A 24,778-nucleotide genomic window follows, 5' to 3' on the forward strand; every position below is an offset into this window, starting at 1 on the left:
TTAAACCTAGAAAAGAACATCGCCCATCTGGCCTGCCAAGGATTCAAACAATTAGCAGTTTTTAAGTAAAGTAAATTCTTGTGGTCAGTGTAGATGGTGATTGGATACTGAGCCCCTTCCAAGAGATAACGCCATTCCTCGAGAGCCAATTTTATAGCGAGTAACTCCTGGTCACCAATGGAATAATTCCTCTCTGCTGGCAGAAATTTCCGGGAATAGAAACCACAGGGATGAAGTTTCTCATCTTCAAAACGTTGAGAGAGAACTGCTCCAACTCCCTCAGAAGAGGCATCGACTTCCAGAATGAAGGGTTGTGTTTAATCTAGCTGCTTCAGAACAGGAGCAGACATAAATGCCTGTTTAAGAAGTTGAAAGGCCGAAGTGGCTTCTACGGACCATGTGTTTGGATCTGCTCCTTTGCAGGTGAGAGCGGTTATAGGAGCTGCCAGAGTGGAAAATCCTTTTACAAACTTGCGGTAATAGTTAGCAAAACCTAAAAACAGTTGTATAGATTTCAGAGATGTTGGGATAGCCCAATCGAGGATGGCTTGAAGTTTTGCGGGGTCCATTTGAAGATTAGATCCAGAGATGATATACCCCAGGAATGGTACACTGGTTACTTCAAACACGCATTTTTCCAGTTTGCAGAAGAGTTGATTAGAGCATAAACTCAGGAGGACCTCTTCCACTTGATTCCGATGGGTTGCTAAATCCTTAGAGAAGATCAAGATATCATCTAAGTAGATAACCACAATGTTGTACAGAAGGTCCCGGAAGATTTCATTGACAAAGAATTGAAAAACAGCTGGAGCATTACAAAGGCCAAAGGGCATAACTAGATACTCGTAGTTCCCATCTGTGGTGTTGAAAGCTGTTTTCCACTCATCTCTGGGACAGATACGAATTAAATTGTAGGCTCCTCTTAAAGCAAGCTTAGTGAAGATTGTGGCCCCTTTGACTCTGTCGAATAATTCAGTTTTGAGGGGAAGAGGATAGCGATTTTTAATGGTTATATCGTTGAGCCCACGGTAGTCAATGCATGGGCGAAATCCTCCGTCTTTCCTTTTTATGAAGAAAAATCAAGCCACAGCTGGAGATGAAGAGGGCCGAATTAATAATTTGTTTAAGTTTTCCTCAATGTACTCGGACATAGCTTGAGTCTCGGGGAGAGAAAGCGGATAGGTGCGTCCTCGAGGAGGATTTTTCCCAGGAATTAGGTCTATGGGACAGTCCCAATTGCATTGGTGAGGTGGTAGATCTGCCTTCTGCTTACTGAAAAAATCTGAAAAGTCTGAGTAGGATACTGGCAAGCCTGTAGGAAGCTGTAGATCAGAGGATCAAACCGGAAATACTCGATGAAGACAGTTCTTAAAACAGTTAGAGCTCCAAGAAGTTATTTGCATGGCTGACCAGTCAATTTGTGGAGAATGTCTCTGTAGCCAGGGTAATCCGAGAACTAAAGAATGAGAGGCTTTGGGAATCACTAGGAAGGGCAATTCCTCAGAGTGGAGAACCCCAATGGTAAGTTTAAGTGGCTTGGTGCGATGACTGATGGTTCCACTATTACTTCGACTACCATCGATGGCAGTCAAAGAGACGACTCGGGAAAGTGCTTCGACAGGAATCCGATATTTATGAACGAAGTCTGTAGTCATAAAATTTTCTGCCCCTCCAGAATATAGAAGGGTTAGAATGACTTTAGGACCCTGTGGAAGTTTTATTTCAGTCTGCATGGTGGAATTGGACTTCCTACGTGAATCAATGTCAACTTCTAAATTAACCTCTCTGTGATAAGTTAGGAGGCGGCATTTCCCGGACAAATGGGACAAGTCTTAATTCTGTCTCTGCCTCTTCTGTTGCTCCTCAGCAGACAAGTGGGAATGGTTAACCTGCATGGGTTCTTTACCCACAGAAGGTGAATGGAATCGAGGAGCAGGTCGTGGTTTAACCCAATCGAATCTGCCTCTGGTCAGAGCACGTTCTCTATGCCATAGGTCCACTTTATTACTGAGGGAAATTAACTCCTCCAATTTGGGAGGAAGATCACGAGAAGCCAAGTCATCTTTGAGCCTTTCAGAAAGGCCACTCCAAACGGCGGCAATGAGAGCATCCTCATTCCAGTTGAGCTCTGAGGACAAGGTTCGGAATTGGATAACATACTGTCTGACCGCTTTGCCGCCTTGCCGAAGACGAAGAATATCTGTCGAGGCAGACATGACTCTTCCAGGTTCGTCAAAGATCCAACGAAACATGGCAATGAATTTGGAGTAGTTAGAGAGTAGCGGATCACATTTTTCCCAAAGTGGCGAAACCCAATCAAGCGCTTGTCCGGAGAGTAGCGAAATTATATAGGCTACCCAAGTTCTGGCAGTTGGGAAATTAACTGGTTGAAGTTCGAAATGAATCTCCCACTGGTTTAGAAAACCCCTGCATAGTTTGGGGTTGCCATCAAACTTGATGGGAAGTGCGAGTTGGAGCTGAGGAGTAGGTGGGACTGAAGGCAAAGTTGCCACAGAGGAGGGAATTGCAGCTTGAACATTAGTTGGAGCAGGATTTGATAATAGAGCCTGAATACTATCCAAGCGAGACATATCTTGAATGAACTGGATGAGTTGGACTTGAGAAGTTCCTGTCTTTCCAGACAAAAACGGACATCTTGAGAGGAATCCGCACTAGATCCCAGACCACTTGCCGAGTCCATCTGGCCAGTGCAAACTGTCACGGGTGAGGATTCTCGGGCTGGGTCTTGGAATAGTTTTATTCTCTCAGATGTTCTCTGGAGGAGACAAGGTTTGATAAAGGTCCTACACATGAAGAGACATACAAGGCCAGAAGGAACTTATGGGTGTGCGAAGAAAGTAGGTAGAGAACTATGGCCCTCATTCAGAGCCGTACGCTCTGAGCAGAGCGCACGCTCTGAATGAGGGCCGGGCTCCATGAAAATGGAGCGTCCTCCTGGACGCTCGTATAGCTGTGGGTCACCACCCACAGGCTATACGAGCGTGCATTGTGATGGCCGCGATGGTCGTGACCATTGCGACCATCGAAATTGCGAGCCGGAGCCTGCGGTTGAGGTTTTCAACCGCAAGCTCCGGAGTGATTTTGGCTCTATCAGAGCCAAAATCACTCCCACTGACATCACTAGTGATGTCAGTGGGCCGGCTTTTGACGGGAGGCGTTCCCGTGGGAACGCCCCCGTCAGGGAGGCACGCCCCTGGCACGCCCACCAAAGGGGGCGTGCTGTCAATCAACATTGACAGCACGCCCCCATTGATCGGACACAACGAGCGAAGGACTTTCGCGACGAGCGAAGGAAAGTCCTTCGCTCGTTGTGTCCGATCAATGGGGGCGTGCTGTCAATGTTGATTGACAGCACGCCCCCTTTGGTGGGCGTGCCGGGGGCGTGCCTCCCTGACGGGAGCGGACAGCCGCTTGCGAGTGGGTCTGAATCAGGCCCTATGACAGCACAGGATTGTGCCGATGTAGCAGCGATGGTGCTGATGTAGCTGATGAAGTGATGGCTACTCAGGAGCTGCTAGGTGCAGCTGGGTAGCCGTATGATGAGTGGTGGTAGCTCGGGAGCTACTTAGAGTGGCTAGGGAGCCATATGATGAGTGATGGTAGCTCAGAAACTTCTTGGAGCGGCTAGGGAGCCATATGATGAGTGATGGTAGTGTGGACACTACTTGATGTGGCTAGGGAGCTGTATAATGAGTGGTGGTAGCACGGAAGCTACTTTGAGCAGCTAGGGAGCCATATGATGAGTGATGGTAGCGTGGATGCTACTTTATGCGGCTAAGGAGCCGTATAATGAGTGGTGGTAGCACAGAAGCTACTTGGAGCAGCTAGGGAGCCGTAGGATGAGTGATGTTAGCGTGGACGCTACTTGGTGCAGCTAGGGAGCCATGTAATGAGAACGGTGGTAGTAAATACTACGGAGTGCAGTGTGGAGGCTCACTTAGACAGCTAAGGGGACTTAGGGCCTGATTCAGACCCACTCGCGAGCGGCTGTCCGCTCGCAAGTGAGTCAATGTTATGGACTGAGCATGCGCACGACGGAGGGAGCTCCGTCGTGCGCATGCGCCAGACGCGACGAGCGAAGGAAAGTCCTTTGCTTGTTGTGTCCGATCAAAGGGGGCGTGCTGTCAATGTTGATTGACAGCACGCCCCCTTTGGTGGGCGTGCCGGGGGCGTGCCTCCCTGATGGGGGCGTTCCCACGGGAACGCCTCCCGTCAGAAGCCGGCCCACTGACATCACTAGTGATGTCAGTGGGAGTGATTTTGGCTCTGATAGAGCCAAAATCACTCCGGAGCTTGCGGTTGAAAACCTCAACCGCAGGCTCCGGCTCGCAATTTCGATGGTCGCGATGGTCTCAACCATCGCGGCCATCACAAAGCACACTCGTATAGCCTGTGGGTGGTGACCCACAGCTATACGAGCGTCCAGGAGGACGCTCCATGAAAATGGAGCCCGGCCCTCATTCAGAGCGTGCGCTCTGCTCAGAGCGTACGGCTCTGAATGAGGGCCTTATTGCACTGGCAACTTGTGTCAGCAGTAGAGATCCTTTTATAGGGATTGCAGGGTGCTATTAATCTGAGAGAGAAGGAGAAGCATCCTCATTGGTGGTAGTGGAGTCACATGGGCAAAACCGAGATGGCCGCACCCATGGACCGGAGGATTGTGTTTCCAGCATGTGAGTACTGGAGCCGGAGCAGTCAGCAGGAGTCAGCATGGCGGGACAGGACCCGCAAAGGAAAGTGCTGAGGTCTGATTCTGGGGTCTCGTCGGAAAGCTGTGACACACCTTTAGTTATTGAATACAGCATAGTCTGTTTCATTGTGTACATTGACCAGATTTTAATTATTTCGGCTCTGGCTAAATGATCCAGTCATAATTAAGATTGTGTGAGTGGTCCACCACTGAGGCAGAATAATAGATCTTCTTTTTCTAATCCTTATACATGGATTAATCATATTGATTGAACTGGCGATTATTGCTGCAATTAAACCCCTTTTTTTTAAATGATTAGAATAAAAGTTCATTTTTAAAACTGTAATAATACTGCAATGAGAGTGCCCCCATGAAGGAATCACTTTTTTCCATTTTTTTCTCAATCATGGAACGAGTACAAGATTAGAGTAAATTTGTCCTCATTCATGAATATAATAATTCCAGCAACAACTAGTTGTTAAAATATTTCTCTAAATTCCAATTTTTAATTTAATAAATATGTATCATTCTCAGTATGCTAAATTTAGCCAAAAGATAAAACTGAGCTATTAGCATTTGTTCTTCAGGAGCCTTTCCACACAATGAGCTAGTGTTGAAGGACAAAAAGAGGAAAAAGCCTGCCTGAAAGCCACTTAATATTCCATACTCGCAGATTGAGGAAGGAGAGGAGAAAGAGTTGCCCAGAGCAACCAATCAGATTCTAGCTATTATCTTCTCGAACATTTATCTAGCAACTTCTAGAAGATAATAGCTAGAATCAACTTCTCCACTTCTACAAACTTGCACTTTAGTGAATATGCCCCTTAATTATAGATTAATTTGAAATGTGTAATAATAAATATAGATCAGTAATGTAATAATGTAACCAACACCCAGCACCGTAGCAGGACAGCAGTGCGCTCTGTGCTGCACTGCCGCCCCTCTCGCTCCCCCTGTCCCCTCCTTCCCGTAAGCACATACCTTTTCACCCGGCCGTCAGGTGGAGATTTCTTTAGAGTTGCTCTGCTCTGCTGCACAGCACTCCAGGAGGTCTCTTCCTGCAAACCTCTGGAGCCCAGCAGGTAGCGGCCGGTGGCCTTGCAGGATTCCGCCCTGTGCTGAGGCACTGGGCGCACCACCCTCCCTACAGCCCTGCCAACACCTACAGGTGCAGATGGTTCTGAAAACTGGTTTAATAGGCCTAGCACCTGAATCAGGAATGGTTGGTAATGCCGCCATGGTCCCAACCACTCTCGCAATAACAAATATGCAAATGCCTCTCTCAGCCTTCATTTTGTGTTCCACGGTTCAATGGATTCAATAGGGTATATTTACTATAGGTCGATTTTGTTTTTTCCATATATTTATAGGTGATTTGAAGTCGATTTTTTTAGATGTGCTGCAAGTCAGGAAAGACTCATGGACTCTGGAGTGCAGGAGAACATCTTTTACTTAGTTTCACATCAGGAACTCAACTGACTAACACAGAGGAAACTCCCTCTCAGCATGCATAGGTCCAGAAAAAGTCTCACCCTACAGGGTCCTAGCAGGATACACATCTACATCCCTCCCTTTATGAAGATAGTGGAAAAGGGGTAACACAATAAAAAGAGAATAAAAAAAGAGAGAGAAGATGGGTGGGGGTGGTTATGTGACACAGTCCTGAAATCGGGTATTAGGCTTGCATACACGTACCGACTTGGTGGTATACAGATGCGGCATGGGCATCTGGTCATTGTGAGTGATAGCTGGGGTTGCCATCGAGTCAGATGGTGATACACTATTGACTGAGGAAGACATAGGTTCTGTCAACCTGGAGCTTGGTATGATGTGAGGAGGGTCTGTGTCATCCACTGTCAAACTGGGCACAGTAATATTCTCTTCAGGTAGACTAAACAGGTGGCGACGATTACACTCATACACAGTTCCATCTGCCTGAACAACATAGCTGTTGGGCTGGTCAGCTTACTTTACAACAGTAGCAAGCTTGTCACATCCTCGAGTGGTCTGTATTCGAACAGCTTGTCCTGGGATCAACTGAGGGAAAGCATATCTGTATTTGAGGCTGTAGTTGCTGTTTAGTAATTGGGATGAGGGTTCTGGTGCGACGTGACAATAACCATTGTGCAGGGGATGGTATTCCATCCCGTGGTACAGTATGTTACATGGGTTTAAGAGAGCCAAACAGACATAGGACCTCATTCAGAGTCAGTCGTAAGCGGCCGCTCAGTCATACACATCCGATGTATCCAAACCACGCATGCATACGGTTAGTTGTGCGCATGTGCATACCAGACCTTGCGATCCAAAATGCTGTCAATCGTACGGTTTACGAGCAGGAAGTGGCTTCCGAGAGTTGATTGACATAAAAAGCCATCTGTGGGTGTTGACAGGGGTGGTGGTCTGAAAATGCAGGCGTTCCTCACCGTTTTCAGGGCGTTTTAGGGGCATACATAAATTACCTGCTACGACTGACATAGAAGGCCGGAAGTAGTAAAACATCACTCTGCAAGTAGGTTCGAGGCCTGGCTGATCGTACAGCTTGAGGTTGGGTACGTGCTCTCTCAAGCCCAAGAATACAATCGATACTATCGAATGTTACTGATGTTAGGAGTGATGTTTCTATTTTGAGCCACACAATGCAAGCAGCTAATAATCGTTTGATGTAGCTAATAACACTGCTAATTGGCTTGTAATTGATTTAGCTGTGTTTGCATTAGCGAATAATAAGAATAAATATATTTCAGGGGGATGGCTTATTCTATGCGTTTTTTGTTAATTTTTGGTGTAATTTGTTCACAACACAAGCAGCCGCAACCATCAGAAGAAAATTAACATACATCAACTGACAATGACTGACAACAATTGACTTGATCGCTAGCTGTTATCACCGGCTAGCTAGAGGAGGTGCATTGTTCACGTATGGGCGTTACTTTGGTTGCTACTGACCGGCCGTGCGATTGCGTCCTTTTTCAGTTTCGCGGACGTTAGGCGTACGACCGAGCGGCCGCTAACGACCGACTCTGAATGAGGTCCATAGTCTGGTCTTGTAGACATTTCTTTAATAGATACTTGGCGGAGCAAACAGCTCTTTCTGCAAGCCCATTGGATTGTGGATATAGGGCCTGATTCAGCATGAATCGCTATTCTGCTTATACGCACACAACTGCATTGCTAATATCAATGGTACTATTTAAATGTGTGCATTCACCTTGCGTACGCAGCCTGACATAAGGACGCCCACTTCCCCTTACTCACATCCCTATACTAGGGGAACATAGCGAAACAATCGGTAACATCGAGTAACATCGGACCCATATGCACAGTTAAGGAAGCCCAGACCTCACTCAGGAATTGCTAACTTTTGCGCATGCTATGTGACCTCAGGAGGCGTCAGGTATCGCAGTGGATAATTTATGCACACCCATGTAATGGCATTAAAATGCACCGGCATGCCTGCGTTCGCCCAACCACCCCCCGTCACCACCCACAAATGGAACTTCCTGAAATCATTCTGCTCTGGGTCGGTGTAGCCTCTGCAAATGCAGTTTCCATCGCAATTGCTAGTTTGCGCACGTGCACTGCGATGCATACGCATGCGCAGAATGCAACAATTGACCAATTGCATTTGTCTTTGCAACTGCGTTCCTTGCTGAATCAGGCCCTTCGTGGACTGCTGGTGATGTGTGTGAAATCCCAAGTACTAGCAAACATCTTGAACTCACTGCTCGTGAACTGTGTGGCATTGTCTGTGATGAGTTTCTGAGGTATTCCTTGTGTGGCGAAGTGTCTTTTGAGCTTGGTAATTATGGTGGTGCTGGTAAGATTTGGTAAATGATCGGTCTCAAACCATCCTGTGTTTGAGTCTACGAGAACCAGGTACTCTTTACCCCTCCATATAAAAACTTCAGCAGCAGTGACAGACCATGGAAGATCTGGGATGTCATGTGGATGCAGAGGTTCTTTAGGTTGGTATACGTGAAGGGCCGCGCATGGGCCACAAACAGAGACTTCCCTCTCAAAATCATGAAACATGGTGGACCAATAGAGCAGTTCCCTGGCCCTGCGCTTGGTGGCCTCTAGACCAGGGTGTCCTTGGTGCAGTTGCGTGGTGTAGTACTTTTGCAATGTGTAAGGTATAACAAATCTCTGACCTCGCAAAATGATCCCGTCTGACAAAGATAACTCATCTCGCATGGCAAAAAATAGGTGTAAGTCTTGGGGAAGCTTCCTTGAGGACTGAGGCCAGCCTTGCAGGACAACCTGAGAAAGACGTTGATATAAATCATCTACCACTGTAATTGGAGATGAATTTTGACAGGTAATTAGTCATCCCTAAAAAGCGTTGAAGAAAGCTTGTCCACTGGCAGGGGCATATGCTGGATGGCTGTAGTTAAGTCAGGGTCGGGTTTAACACCCTGGTCCGTAAGGAGGTGACCCACATACGGAACTTCAGCCACTCTGAATCTGGACTTGTCCAGGTTGAGCTTTAAGTTGATAGCCCATATTCTGTCCAATACCTGGCGGAGATGCTCATCATGCTCTTGCATATTATGGCCCCAGACAAGGATGTGGTCGACTATAATCTGACAGGGGTACCCAGCAAACAGTTGTGCCATACACCATTGAAATACCTCAATGCCAGTAGTCAGGCCATATGGCATGCGTAAGAGAAGGCATATCTCCCAGAGACGTTGACATAAAAGCAGTGAGGAGTGACAATTCTTTGTATAATGGGATTTGCAAAGACCCACATTTGGCATCTAATGTTCTGAAAACCTTGGCTTCAGGCATGTCAGCAATTACTTGTTCTACTGTTCTCAATGGGTGATGGGGTCTTAGCAGTGCTTTATTGAGGTCTATGGGGTCTATGCAAATCCTGACAGTCCCATCTTTTTGTACAGCAGCCACCATTGCAAATACCCATTAGATCGCTTCTTCAATAGGGGTTATGACACCAAGCGCGGTCATGCACTCCAACTCAGCTAGGAATTTATCCTTCATAGCGATTGGAACCCTCCAGGGTGCGCACACTGTAGGGGTGATGGATTCAACCAAGTGCATGTGGTAGATGACAGGTAGTTTGCCGATGGTGTTGCAAGTGAATAAGTCATGGAACTTTGAGTTGTCTTGTTGTATAATGTGTACTTCAGGCCCCAAATGTATCAACCCAAGGCGCACACTGTCAGGCGGACTGTAATGATCTAACGTCACTATCTGCTATGTGGAATCGCAATGGCGCACACGTGTATTCGATGGTGGCGGTGCCCATGGTCTTAATAATTTGCCCCCCATATGCCACTAAGTTTACTGTATCTGTGTGGTCTATTGTTGCCTGCGGGATGGTTTTGTGCAGCAGGGTCCTGGACATTACGTTGCATTTGGCACCGGTGTCAATGTTAATCTTCAATGTGTTGCCACTCTTTTTATCACATAGGATGGTGAAAATCTCTCCTTGGTTTGCAATTAGATCTATGATTTCACAATATATGGTCTCAGCAGTGTGTACTGTTGTCTCTGTGCCCAGGTGATTGACTTTATGCATCTTTCTTTCTCCCTGTGTCGCATGTAGCTCACTGTGTGTCAGGGTATGTCTGGATCTGCAATACTTTGCAAAGTGGTTAAGCTTTTTGCAGTGGTTGCAGCATTAGTTAAAGGCAGGACACGTCTCCCGTGCAATGCATGGTGTTCCCCACAGTTGTAACATGGCCTGTATTGTGTTTGTGTGTGCTGTACACTGCACATTTGAGCCTCCCTCCATAACTCCTGCCCTGCTCTGACTGCTCGTGCAGCATGCAGATGCGAATGTTGGAGTCTGAGGTCAGCTCCTTTTCTCGTATCAAGTGTGCACGTACCACGTCACTATGGGTGCCACATACAATGTAGTCTCTGATCAGCTTGTCAGTTATGGCTCCAATATTACATTTATTTGCCAACAGTCTAAAGTGGACACGTATGATTGTATATTTTCCCCAGTTTTCTGGTTCGTGGAGTTGAATATGTGTCTGTCCATTATTGAATTTTTAACAGGCATACAAATCTCTTCAAACTTTGCAAGTAATACATCTGGGTCTTCCTTGTCTTCCCCCTCTGCATATGTAAATGTGTTTGCTTAGTAACTGCCTCTGCACCTGCCAGATTAAGCAATGTGTGTGCTTGTACCTGCTTTGATTTTCAGACAGTCCAGCAATGCGGTACACAGCCCATTCTCTCATGAACTGCACCCATCTGTTAGCGATATTCTCATAAAAAAACAAGGAGGTCAATGCAGTGGAATCTTTGAGCCATTGTATCCAGCTTCTGTCACCATGTAGATGTTCTGCAAATCAGGAAAGATTCACGGACTCTGGAGTGCAGGAGAACATCTTTTACTTAGTTTCACATCAGGAACTCAACTGACACAGGAAACTCCCTACCAGCATGTATAGCCCCAGGGAAAGTCTCATCCTGCAGGGTCCTAGCAGGATACACATCTACAATTTTGCAATCAGGGAACTACTAAAGGCAAAATCGATTTTAAAATCAACTATAAAACTGGATCTCTACCAAAATCAATCATGGACCAAATATGGTACTATCACATATCCCACTACATCCTCTCATTTACTAATAGTCGGATTTGAAATCGACTTCAAATTTAACAGCACCCAGGTAATATACCTGTCTGAGGCAGGCAAGTTTGGGAGATGCAGGCACATATCACTATGAACTATGCATGCTTCTTATGCTTAAAATAGTCTAAAAAGTGGAAAATAATAATAATAATAATAATAATAAAAATATGGTGTGGGGTTGGTTCACCCCCACCCTTAACCCATGACCAGCCCTGGACTTTTTAGCCTGTCCTGGAAAATCGCCCCCCGATTTTCCATTAACAAGTACCAGGCTGAACCAGCTGGGGTGGTAATGCAAGAGATCCTCCTTCAAAAGCATTAAACCAATCTGGTCAGTCCAGGATTGGCAATCCCCAGAAACGACCCCACAAAAAATGTGACCACCCTCCTAAACATTAACCAGCCCAGGACTCTTCCTTGCATACCTGGTGGATGCAGGGATAATGGGTTAAATTAAGAATTTACATTGTTTTTCACAGTTGAACTACAGGTACCATCAATCCTGCCCTTTGACACTTGTAGAACTAGGGCAGCAGCTCCGTATCCACACTGTGAAAAAAATATGACACAAATCATAGTATACACACACTGAACATTGTAAATCTTTATTACACGTTAATTTATGCAGTCACTCACTCACCCACAATCACACTGAAATGGGATTGAAATGTCAGCAGCTAAACGGTTCAAATTCTGACAGCAGATGCCCAGCAGGATCAAGATCCTGACAGACAGGTAAGTACCCTAACCTCCCCTGCCCCCCCCCAACCCTCCCTTAATGGTGCCTATCCCTAACCTCCCCCCTAATGCCTAAACCTAACCTATCCCCTAGGGGTGCCTAACCCTAATCTCCCACCAAAAAAAACCCAACCCTAACCCCGCTAGACTCCCTAATCCTCATCCCCATGGCTAACGCTAAGGGAAACTTCATTCGGGATGTCGTGTCGGCGTTGCGGCTTCAGGATTATCATAGGCGTCGGTATTTTGACACCTATCATAACGAACTGGCATTCTGTTTTCGGGATTGTGACCAGCGTCCTTCCGGCTGCCAGTCACGTGACTACATCCCATCACACTACATACTATTTCCAGAAGGATGTTGGTCCTCTTCTCCAAGTAGATATCCAAGGTCTTGGTAAAAAAAAAAATGACTGAGACACGGACATACAGCAGGCAGCAGGAGCGATAAAAGTGCTATCTCTGGGATATCACCATGTGAGACTCATGCAGAAAACAGTTCCTTCTGGGGAACCTAGTTTGAGCCAGACTCTATTAATCATCTTCATTTCTGACACAGGAAGTAAAAAAATAATTGAGAACTTGGTTGTACCTTCTCCTGACACCACATAGTTTGGTACAGAAACCTCATATTGGGGCTTATGCAAAGTGAGACTTGTCTCAGTGTACTTAGTGTGTGTACATAAACTATATAATATCGCTCTGAGCATGCCCAAATGACATGCCACATATATGTGTTCCCATGACACATACCCGAATAATCCAAAAGAGGTGGGAGGGAATAGAGTAGGGGAGGGCTAATGTTTGCGGAATGTTTGCAACATCAATGTTAGGTGCTTTCGAACGAAGCATATAATCAATTGAGGAGGTATGCATGCAAAAAGGATGAGGTGAGGGAAGAGAGTTAAGGAGGGTTTCCAGCCAACCTACAAAGATATGCTGTAATAACCTTGAGGAGAACAAAGTAGGCATGTGTGTATTCCAATGAGCACACAATTCTGTGAATTAGCAGCTCCACCATTTTGTGAGTGACAGTAATCTCACTCTGTGAGAGTTCTGAATCTGCAGTTAGCCACAGAGTGTGATGGCATACCATATCTGTATTGTGCAAGGAACACGTCCATTAAGGCATTAGCCTTAATGATAATAATTTCATTGCTTTTTTTAGTTTGAGTGGCACAAATTCAGAAGGTTTTGTGAAATTTCAGATCATGTCTAAGAAGGCTTAATGGGACATGTCTGTGGAATATATATATATATATATATATATATATACAAAAATCTTTGCGGTCCGGCACTTCTTCTCCTGTAGACAGCTGGCTCCGATGCCCTCAGCAATGGATAATATTAAAATAAAGCAATGAAGCTGCGGCACTTGGAGACTGGATATCAAATAAATGTATTGAACGGTGTCACAAAACGAATACCATATCAAGTTTGATCCCTCTTGCAGACATTGGGCCTGATTCAGAGCCGGACGCTATTTGCGCTCGCTCGTTCAGAAAAAGGGGCCGGCAATTTAAATTGAGCGCTCACTCTTTGTGGTCTGTTGACGCCTCTATATCTGAGCGAGCGTACGAAACATGCGCTCGCTATTTTGTAAAGACGCCCCCTGGCCGCTCGCATCCTACGTCATCTCCGCTATTTATTAGATTAATCGAGTACATCGAAAGGCGTCTGAACTGCTCGCAGTGCTTGTGGTAGGATTTTCCTACCGCAATCATGCGAACAGTTCAGGCTAAGGGACAACCAAGTGACGTGGCCGATGATGCTGCTTTGTTAATTATACACACCCTTAAAACGCCCGTTCTGACCGTTTGGCACACCTGTGTTCGGATCTCCACTCCCCGTTTTCAAGCACCTTCCCCTGTTACCACCCACAAACGCCTCATCCTGTCACTCAAATTAGCAGGCACTCGCTATTTTGCGAGCGCTCGATTTCCGACCGCACTGATTAGTTGGCGCACGCGCATTACAACTCATACGCATGCGCAGTTGTGCGAACATCGCTCGGAGCGAACGAGCGGCCGCTTACGAGCAGCTCTGAATCAGGCCCATTGTTTGCTGTCACACAATGTTCGAAGAAGTTGTATTTTTCCCAAGCGTTGTAAAAAGATTAAGGTGGGTACACACTGGAGTGATGACATTACAATTTGTGCAGTGCGTATGCACGACATGCATGCTCCCGCGGTCGCATGCAACATCATCAGGTTTGATGTGCTGCACATCAAACCTGACAATATTACATGTAGTCCCATTTATGTTAATGAAGGTCGGAATGAGTGATCGTTCTGTCCTTTATTAGTCGCTGCAGTGTGTAATCTCAATCATGCAATGTCCAGGGAGTCCCTGGACATTGTCACGATTGCCGGTGGCACCAGGGTGTACCCGGCATTAGTTCAAAAGTAGAGCAATGTGTTAACACTTTTAGTTGTGTTAAACAAAACGGCCACCAAATCTTTCTGTATGCTAACCAAGGCAGATTGAATGTCACGTGCACGTGTGTTTAAGAGGAGCAAAATATTTAGTGGCGATCATGATGATGTCGAAGATGATGAACATCCCGGGAGGCCATGCACATCACAAACAAATGAAAATGTGGAAAAATTTTAGAAAATTGTTCTAATTGACCGTCGACTCAGCATCTGAATGATTAATCAATCATTCGGATGCTGAGTCGATGGTAATTTGAACAATTGTCTCAAATGCTACAAAAATGTTCTAGCAACTTTGCGGGAAGTTGAATAGCAGAATAACAGAATAGCCCAGAGTTGTGGAAAAATGGTTTCATCTTCCATCAGGACAACGCACCAGCCCCCACAGCTCTCTTGTTGAAGCAGTTTTTTGCCAAGAAAGATTGCAGTGCTAGAACACCCTCCATACTCGCCAGACCTAGCACCGTGTGACGTCTTTCTTTTCTCTAAAGCCAAATCTGTACTCAAGGGAACCCATTTTGCAACAGTTACTGTGTTAAAGAAGAAAACGACAGAGCTGTTGAGACAGCTGACAGATAATGAGCTACAGCACAGCTTCAACCAAAGGAAAATAAGAATGCAGCGGTGTGTGGATGCAGAAGGGGAGTACATGGAAGGGGAGAAGAGTTAAAATTAAATTGTTATAATTAAACAAATTATAGCATCAGTCTAGTTATTTAATAGCCATAGAGTACCTTGTATTTCTGTATTTATATAGTTTCATATATTATGTGATTGAAATGTTATAAAAACACCCATACCTACAGCCCAAACTTTGAGAATTTTTCAACTGGTTCATGCACCAATTGATGCCTCCACCCACATTATCCACAGCCATGCTCACCTTTGCCCCCCTACCCCCCCTGGGGGGGCCTGTCTATTTTGTCAGTACCGGTCCCACAATTTCTGATGACTTGTGTACTGCTGCCTCTTGACCGCCTGGGCTCGCAGATACCCTGTCAGGAGCATGATCCCCTCTTCTGGCTGCCCATATCCATCCAGATGCAGTTTGGGGACCCTGAGATTGTGGTCTGTACCATGCAAAGGAACCTGAGGATAAGCGGTACTAGGACCTTGCCAGCTGTGTGTCTTGCCTACACTGCTCCTGCTCACTGTACAACTGCTTGTCCTGTGCTCTCTCCCACGATCCCACTGCACTAATTCACAAATAGTGACCCCTGCATGTCTTGAACTATAGCCTGCATGAGGGGTTATAGAAGGGGAAGATACTATCATGGGGAGGGGGTGACACTATCATTCCAGCTTGCACTGACTCTCACTACCCGCTGGCTTTATACTGTGTCCTGTTCTTCTGCCTGCACACTACATTTCCCCTCACCAACACTTTTCCTCTAAGCTCACCGGACACAATGCAACCTCAGAGCACTAGGCGGATGCGCCCACCATCTTCAGCGAGCAGGCTACACCCCTTTTGTGTGTGTTTTTATTTTTTTTTTAAATCTGTTCAAATTCTACATCAGTCCCTTCAGGAGGATCACCACAAACATATTACCCAGGAAATTTTACTCCGGAGGGTGTGGATCTGGCCGCAGACAGAATCTTGTTTTCAATTATCTAGAGCTAAGAGCAGTTCAATTAACTATCAGAGTATGGGCCACATAATACACACAACTTGCAGGAATCTACAATCTGCAAACTCAATTTATTCTAGGGAGTCAGGATTACCACCTGGCAAAAGAGTCCCTTCCTCTATAGGTATAAGGATTGTTGGTATCTCTGAAAAGTATCCTAGGTGACTTCAACATTCCAATTGATATCCCCACAGGCTCCTCTGCCTCCAAACTCTTTATCCACACATCTTCATTTGATCTCTCCCAATGGACCTCACCCTCCCATGTGAGTGGGAATTCGCTTGATCTGGACTTCACTCACCGTTGTGATATATTTGATTACTCCAATTCCTCATTCTCCCTCTCTGACCATCACACTCTCTCTTTTAACTTATTTCTCTCTCCTTTCCCTTCTCTAACTCCTAAGGCCATCATGACTAAGTGTAACATTGAGGCTATTGACACCATTTTGTTTTCTTCCCTGCTTGACTCACTTCTCTCCCCTGTCCTCTCATTCCTGCCCCGAACAACCTGCTTCCCTATACAATGCCTCCCTTACTTCTGCTTTTGAATCTATTGCTCCAGTGATCACTACTCACCTTGCAGATCCACACTTCAACCTTGGCATTCCAAATGCACCAGATATCTGCAAAAGTGTTCAAGAACCGCTGAGCGGCAGTGGAGAAGATCATACTCTAAGGCAGATTTTCTCCACTTTAAATTTATGCTCTCATCCTACAGTGCTGCACTTTCCCTCTCTAAACAGTCATATTTAAAGAGTCCCATCTCCTCCCTGTCCTCAAATCCCCAGCGTCTCTTCACCACCTTCAACTCCCTCCACTGCCCACCCACTCCTCGCCTCCCCTCTTTGCTCTCTGCCCTTGACTTTGCTACCTACTTTACATCTAAAACTTGCTCCATATGTCAGGACATCATATCCCACCAGTCCCCCAAGACTCCACCTCCTCCTTTTCCGGATTACCCCTCCCCATCCGTTTTTCCTACTCTGACATCCTTCTCCCTTGTATCTGGAGAGGAAGTCATGACCCTCATCTGGTCCTCCCCCTTCCACCACCCCCCTTGACCCTATCCCTTCACATCTCCACTACCTCTCTCCTTGTGCCTGTTCCCATCTTACCCACATCTTCAATCTCTCCCTCTCATCTGGCACTGTCCTTTCTGCATTCAAACATGCCCTTGTCTCCCCCATTCTTAAAAAACCTATCCTTGATCCTAACACTCTCTCCAACTACCAACCCATCTCTCTCCACCCTTTTGTCTCCAAACTCCTTGAGCGTATAGTTTACAACTGCCTTTCTTTCCTCCCACTCACTCCATGACCCTTTTCAATCTGGTTTCCATTCTTTCCACTCCACTGAAACTTCCCTCACGAAAGTCAACAATGACCTAATTGCTGGCAACTTCAAGGGCCACTACTCTCTGCTCATTCTCCTTGAACTCTTTGCTGCTTTTGACACTGTAGACCACCCTCTCATGCTGCAAATTCTTTACTTCCTTAGTGTACGTGACACTGCCCCCTCCTGACTGTCCACCTACCTGTCACGGCTGCCGACACTTGAGACTCCTGGGAGGAGACAGGCCTACTAGGCACAATAAACTGGGGTTGTTTTAGGAATGACCTTTTAATGAAATCTCAGTAGCACGGAATAATAGTAAATAGAATTTATTCACAGGATAAATATAATAGCAACGTCTCACATAAAGTCTCAACAACACAGAGGTTCACATAAGCAATAATGAGAATAGGAGAAAACCCCCCATATAGTCTTTAACACAGAAGAGCTAATATGGTAGGGATCCCTGAGTCCAGTATGAGGCTAACACCTCAGGATGGTATAGAGGAGCTTCACCAGGGTGGAATCCTGTAGTGATGGAGATCCGGAGCAGAGTGAGCCCTGAGATGCGGTGAAATATGGAGCAGGGTTGAGCCCTGTGATGCTGTGAGGTTGAAGCAGGATTGAGCCCTGTGATGTGGTGAGGATGGAGCAGAGTTGAGCCCTATGATGCGGTGAGGTCGGAGCAGGGTTGAGCCCTGTGATGCGATGAGGTCGGAGCAGGGTTGAGCCCTGTGATGCGGTGAGGTCAGAGCAGGGTTGAGCCCTGTGATGCGGTGAGGTCAGAGCAGGGTTGAGCCCTGTGATGCGAAGAGGTTGAAGCAGGGTGGAGCCCTGTGATGCGAAGAGGTTCCAGAACAGGGTTGAGCCCTGCAATGTAACTAGAATCCGGAGCGGGGTTGAGCCCCGTGATGCAATGTAGGTTGAAGCAGGGTTGAGCCCTGTGAAGTGGTGTGGTTCCGGAACAGGGTTGAGCCCTGCGGTGAGACTAGAATCCGGAACGGGGTTGAGCCCCGCGATGCGGTGATGATAACTGTAACGGTGCAGTTGACAACTGTAATGAAGATAGGTTCAATGTCCACAGGAGTAAGAGACAACAGGCAAAGTAAATAGTGCAGCAAAAGGTGAAACTACAGAAGTGGAGCAGAAAGCAATACTTGGGCAATAGCTATGCTGAGCTCTGTAGTGTGGCTGGTAACTGGCATCAGAAGTTTAGCTGGAACATGAGTGGAGATATAGCAAAGTCCACAGCAACCCACAGGCACAGCAGGGAACTGGCAGGAGTCCAAGAAAGACCAGAAAGTAACGTTGCACAGACACTGAGACACAGTTAGTAACAGGCTTTATACTAGAGGTCTGTGATCCATAGGAAGTTCAGAACATGTGACCCAAATGGAATCAGGTTTGAAATAATGAGCAATCTAGGAATCCCACAACTTTGCAACACCTTGGAAACAGATGATCACTTTAACTCTCTATCCCCTGTATGTGAAGAATGCCAGCAAGCAGGATAGCTCCTCCAACGACCACAAAGGAACTTTGGAAAAAGTAATCTATCTTTATGTACAGAAATAGTCACAGTCCTGACACTACCTCTCTGACCGATCCTTATCTGTCTCCTCTCATGACTCCTCTTCCCCTCCACATCCTCTTACAGTAGGTGTTCCCCAAGGTTCTGTTCTTGGACCACTCCTATTCTCCCTCTATACGTCCTCTCTAGGTGAACTCATCAGGTCTTTTGACCTTCATTATCATCTCAATGCTGATGATACTCAGATATACCTTTCCTCCCCTGACCTCTCCCCCTCTATCCTCACTCGTACCTCCAACTGTCTCTCTGATATCTATTCCTGGATGTCCCAGTGATCTCTTAAACTTAATATGTCTAAACTTGAGCTGATCATCTTCCCACCCTCCCACATAACCTCACTTCCTACTATTTCTTTATCAATTGATAGCACAACCATCTCCTCTAGCCCCAAAGTGTGCTGTCTTGGAGTTAATCTCCCACAGTCCTGTTGTTTCCATCTCAAAAATATTTCCAGTATCAGACCCTTTCTCACCCAGAATGTACTAGAACCCTCATACACTCACTGGTCATCTCCAGATTGGACTACTGTAACCTCCTCCTATCTGGCCTCCCCAACTCCCATCTCTCTTCTCCAGTCTGTCCTCAATGCTGCTGCTTGGCTCATCTTTCTCTCCAAATGCTCTACATCTGCCTCCCCTCTTCTACAAGCCCACAACTGGCTCCCCTTCCGCTGCAGAACCCAATTCAAGGTACTCACACTTGCTTACAAAGCCCTCAACCATATCCCTGCCATTCACATCTCTGACCTCATCTCCCTTCACTCTCCTGCCCGCCCTCTTCGTCCAACAAATGTACGCTGCCTCTAATGCAAAATGATTACTACCTCCCACTCCCGCCTCCAAGATTTTGCCCATGCTGCTCCTCACCTTTGGAACTCTCACCCTCTCCCCATCAGACTCTCCACCTCTCTACAATCCTTCAAATGGGCTCTCAAGACCCACTTCTTCATCAAAGACTTCCAGCTGTCATCCTAACTTGCTGCTACATGCTCCTTCCTCCCTATCTATCCCATCTGTGCCATACCTGTTTGTCTGCCCCTCCCCTTTAGAATGTAAGCTCTGATGAGCAGGGCCCTCTACTCTCTTGTGCTTCTCCTTACTTTACTTTCATCTACTTTTTACGCCCCACTAGGGCACCTAACACTTGGTTGCTTATGCTCTGTTGCTTATGTGGGCGTTATGGTAGCCAATATAGCAATGTATATTATCCATGTCCTTGTCCTGTATTGTATTGTACTGTAAGCCACTGGTCACTTATTTGTTTATGTACTTTGTAAGGCGCTGTGGAACACTTGTGGTGCCATATAAATGATAATAATAATAATAATAACTAGCACTGAATTCTTTGTTTCCAGGGTCCACAAAGGATAACAAGAATGGTCAAGACAAGTTTTAGCTCGTCTAGTATAAATAATGTGTGAAACATGTACCTACTGCCTGCTAAATGCAATTAACTTCATTGCTATTTAGTCAAGATTGTTCTTTGACTACTGTTATTAATTTTAAAGCAACCAGCACATATTTTGAAAATCCACTCCCATAGCCTGATATTTTATTGCTTCATTTCCCAATATTTTTTTTAGGGCAGAATTAGCAATTTATCAATTAGTAGGGTGAGGATATGGAGTCAACAGCATGAAAGTATGGATCCAACTTGCATCATCACAACTCTAGTGGAGGAAACATTATGGAGATGCAGTTAATCACATTTGGGCTAATAATCCCCAAGAAACAAATCGACAGACACGGTGAGATTCAAAGTTGGTAAGATCAGTTGTACGATTTCCCTTGAAATTCTTCCCTTGAAATGCTTCATAAGATGTGGCCAAATGGTGTACGATTGATCATTTAGATCATAACATGCATAGAAGTGTATCACATTGTACACGATCAGTTGAGATCTCTCTGCAAAACCATCTGATCTGCGATCCAACTAGACGACGTCGGGGACGCAGAAGACTCAAAATACAACTATTTTGAAACGATTGGTCTGTCCAACCTGTAGAAATTGCCAAAATCGCGTTAAAAATCGTCCCGTGTATGGCCAGCTATAGTATGGGAATACTTGGCTAGAAGAATTTAAGCGGTATTAAGGTTAAAAGGTGGTTCAACAAAGTACTAACCAAAAACATCCACATGCCATTGTTTGTTCCAGATACAACGTTACACCCCTTTTACACTAGCAGCAATAACCCGGGTTATTGCACATAAACGCGCAGCAACCCAGGTTACGGTATAGTGTGAAAGGTGCAGGTTGAAATAAACTGGGTTGAGCGACCCTGCATTTCAACCCATGTTATGAGAAGGGTTGATGGCAACACTACTCCTGATGCAGTGTGAACGGTAACCCGGGTAGATGTGACCCAGGTCCCGTTCACTACATAGCAAGAGCCGGCGCTTGGAGTTGAGATCATCTCCAAGCACCGGCTCATTACGTGATGCAGATGACGTCATTGACATGGGATTAGTGCCAAGTCGGGCCGCCTGTCTGTAAGGGGTCTCAGCCGGGTCGCACCAAGGATGGGCGCATGAACATAATCCCTGATGCGACCCGGCAGTCAGATGGAAAAGCAGTATTACTTGCTCGCTTGGCTTTTGTCTCAACTCAGAATCTGTCTGTTAGGGGGAGAATGTGGCTAATTACCCGTGCCGGCTGATTCAATTAGCGGGTATAACGAGCAGGCAAACCCACTGATTTTACATTTTACGCGGAATTAACGGGTTAACATGCGTTCACCAATGTTTACCACAGAAAAAAGGCTAATCAATTAGCTATTTCCCGCAGTGCTCGATCCAGCAGCTGCGGGCCTATCCGGCAGTTAATTAAATTCTCCCCTTGTGGGGGAAATTCAATTAGGTGCGAGTTTGATCCCGTGAGGCGAATTCACTAAAAATTTGCATTGCGACTTACATTTGCAATTCAATTTTTCTTTTTCATAGTAAATTTGCCTTTTATTTTTTTATTTATTTGAAGGCAAAAATTTCAGGACTTGCTTTAGAACCCCTTGGACTCCTCTCCCAAAAATGACTAATTAGACATTTAGACGCTTAAATGGGCGAATAATTACATGTAATTTTTGGTGTGAAAAAAAATAAAAGGCCTCAAATTACCCCAAAATAAGCTTTTTAGCTAAATGTTGGACCCTAAATTTAATGAAAGTACTTATTTCATTTTTTTAAGGTCACCTAAAATGACCCCAAAAGCATCTTTTTTTTCTACTTTTTCTTGTATTTTCAGTTTTATTCTTCTGTAATTAAACAAAATTCCATTTTTTTTTACATTGTTTTTCTAATTTCCAGTTTTTTACATTGTTTTACTTTTTTTGAAAAAAAAAATGCAAATTGGACATTTGACACCTTTTAAAAGCGTACAGAACTTTCCTTATGTCAACTTACAATCTCCTATATGATAACTTTTTTATGCTATTTTCCCTGTTCGCTTTTTGTGCAACATTTGCACGCTCTTGCTGTGAGTAGTAGAATTGGTATTTCTAATTGGATTGTGCTTATTTTGGTTGCAAGTATGAAGGCACAGTGTTCAACAAGCATAACGCCTTTTGCAAACTTGCACCTAATTGAATTCCCGGAATTTTATGGTTGGGTTAAAAAATTAAAAATGCTTTACAGTAATTTTTTAAAATAAAAACTTTTAATCCCAAGCAATAAATGTGAGTGGCTTTGTGAATCCCGGTGGCTTCATATGGCCTGCAGACACCACACCACTAAATCAGGTCACATTTAAACCAGTGCACGCGAGACACTGCCCGGGGGTGAGTCAATGATTGAGCCACCCGCCCTGTCTCCCTCCCTGTGTGTGCCGGTACTAAGTAACTCCCCTGCAGCCAGCAATCCATAGACAGTCATTGACACTGACGTCACTGTACTAGTGACTGAGGCAGAACAGAAGCACTATAGTAGCATTAAGAGGAGGGACAATGATCATGAGGTGAGGCCAATGTGTCACGTGCCTGTGCTCCCTGCTGCATCACACACTGTGCTGTCCCGGAGCGCGCATGCGTGCTCTCATCTCTAACGTCACACATACACACGTGCCCGCGCACAGGGAGCGGAGCACTGGCCGGTGCCCCCGGTGTCCTGACTGAGCCACTGAGGGGGTGCAACAGAGTCACGTGAGGAAAGAGTGATACCGGACGGACGACCGTGTGCGGCGGTGGATGGCAGCCTGTCGCCCACTCTGCTCCCCTCATATCACTGGTACATTGAGGTGAAGGAGGGATGTGAACCCAACACAGGAAGCGGCTGCCCGGCACCGCCAGCCCAGAGGTAGGTCTGCGCCAGCTGTAGAGGGGGAGGAGCAACTGGTAATGACGGGGAATAGGGGGCATCTCACCTTAGGGGGCACGGAGTGACATCACACATCCTATGGCCCTGGTATAGTCGTTGCAGCCAGGACATGGGTTTGATGACACAGATACATACATGTGGCATGCAGACATCATCTCAGCTGCTGCCCTGTACCCTTGCTGTATCCGGTGATGGTGTTGGGCATATGCATCCTGTCACTGTGTTCTATTCTATCAGAGCCTGCCCTGCATTGTAGCTATAAGAGATTACATGTGGTTAGGACATAGTAAGGGCACACATGCCTGATTTGTAACTGTATTAACAGCTCCTAGTGATCATGACTATATCAATAATAGCCATCTCTCAAATACTGAGCATGTTTGTGGATATTACATTATTTTGCCCTGGCACTGAATTGCTAAAATGAGGTCATGTGTGGGATATCTGAACAGCGATTGCGTTAATGTGAAGCTCTACTGTATGTTAATGGTTGTGATAATGCTGGCAAGAATGTTGGTAACTTGTATGGTATGTAAGTGTGTTTTTTTTTATTTATTTATTTTTATTTTTTATAGTGTTCAATTGGATTGTATGCCCCAAGTGGACATCCTAACCACCTTTTATAAATTACATTATATAGTATGGGAAGTTCTCAGCTGATCTTGTGAGTGTTGAGTATTGAGGAAGTTATTGCTCTCACAGAGGCATTGGCACAGCTTTTGGATCTGTAATGTAGGTCAGCATGTTCTGCATAAGTCTTATGAATGTATTTGTACGCTAGTCTTTCATGACACTGTAGCCACTTGATGACTAGTTTGGCATTCTGGGATCTATTATATCTAATCTGCCACTAATTGTGTCTTTAGACTTTACTCTTGCTAATAAATCTTTTATAGCGTAATTTCCAGTCAGGTTTAAGATCACTCAATAAACACGTGTGTCTTACAATTCACAATCAAATGAAGAATACTTCCCTGTATATCTATATCCTTAACTCTTCATTGCCAATTAAATTGCCTTTATTTTCTGTACTGTTATACTGTGGTGCAGGAAACAACTCCAACTCTTGTCAGATGTAGTTGTAAGGTAAATACAGATGTTCTGTCCAGTATATAGTGGCTGTCCAGCTACTATAATGAAGCCATTTCCCTGGCAATTGTAAGATAAGGGGACATGCTTAGTTTGAGACCTAGGGGTAAATTTACTAAAGTGAGAGTTTTTAGAAGTGAGTTTTTAAGTGATGTTGCCCATTGCAACCAATCAGATTCTACTTACTATTTAACTAGCACCTTCTAGAACAGGGGGTTCCCAAGCACGGTCCTCAAGGCACACTAACAGTCCTGGTTTTAAGGTTAGCCATAGCTGGGTACAGGTGACTTAATTAGTACCTCAGCTATTTTGATTTAACCATCTGTGCTTA

General features: G+C 45.4%; 1 protein-coding gene across 2 annotated transcripts in view; it reads left to right on the plus strand.

Annotated features, from left to right (window-relative positions):
- The first annotated feature begins 23,016 nt into the window (after nucleotides 1-23,016).
- Nucleotides 23,017-24,778, plus strand: part of CCSER2 (coiled-coil serine rich protein 2) — a 172,117-nt gene continuing 170,355 nt past the window's right edge. Inside the window, exon 1 of one of the 2 annotated variants that reach the window (XM_088472236.1) lies at nucleotides 23,017-23,337. The gene's annotated coding sequence lies outside the window, so the exon portion shown is untranslated. Of the gene's footprint in view, nucleotides 23,338-24,028; nucleotides 24,095-24,778 lie in introns of those variants that run through there. The other variant, XM_088472237.1, reaches the window with a different exon arrangement.

Source organism: Taudactylus pleione, unplaced genomic scaffold (genome assembly GCF_031769625.1).
Source record: "Taudactylus pleione unplaced genomic scaffold, aTauple2 ptg000121l, whole genome shotgun sequence".
NCBI classification, from domain to species: Eukaryota; Metazoa; Chordata; class Amphibia; order Anura; family Myobatrachidae; genus Taudactylus; species Taudactylus pleione.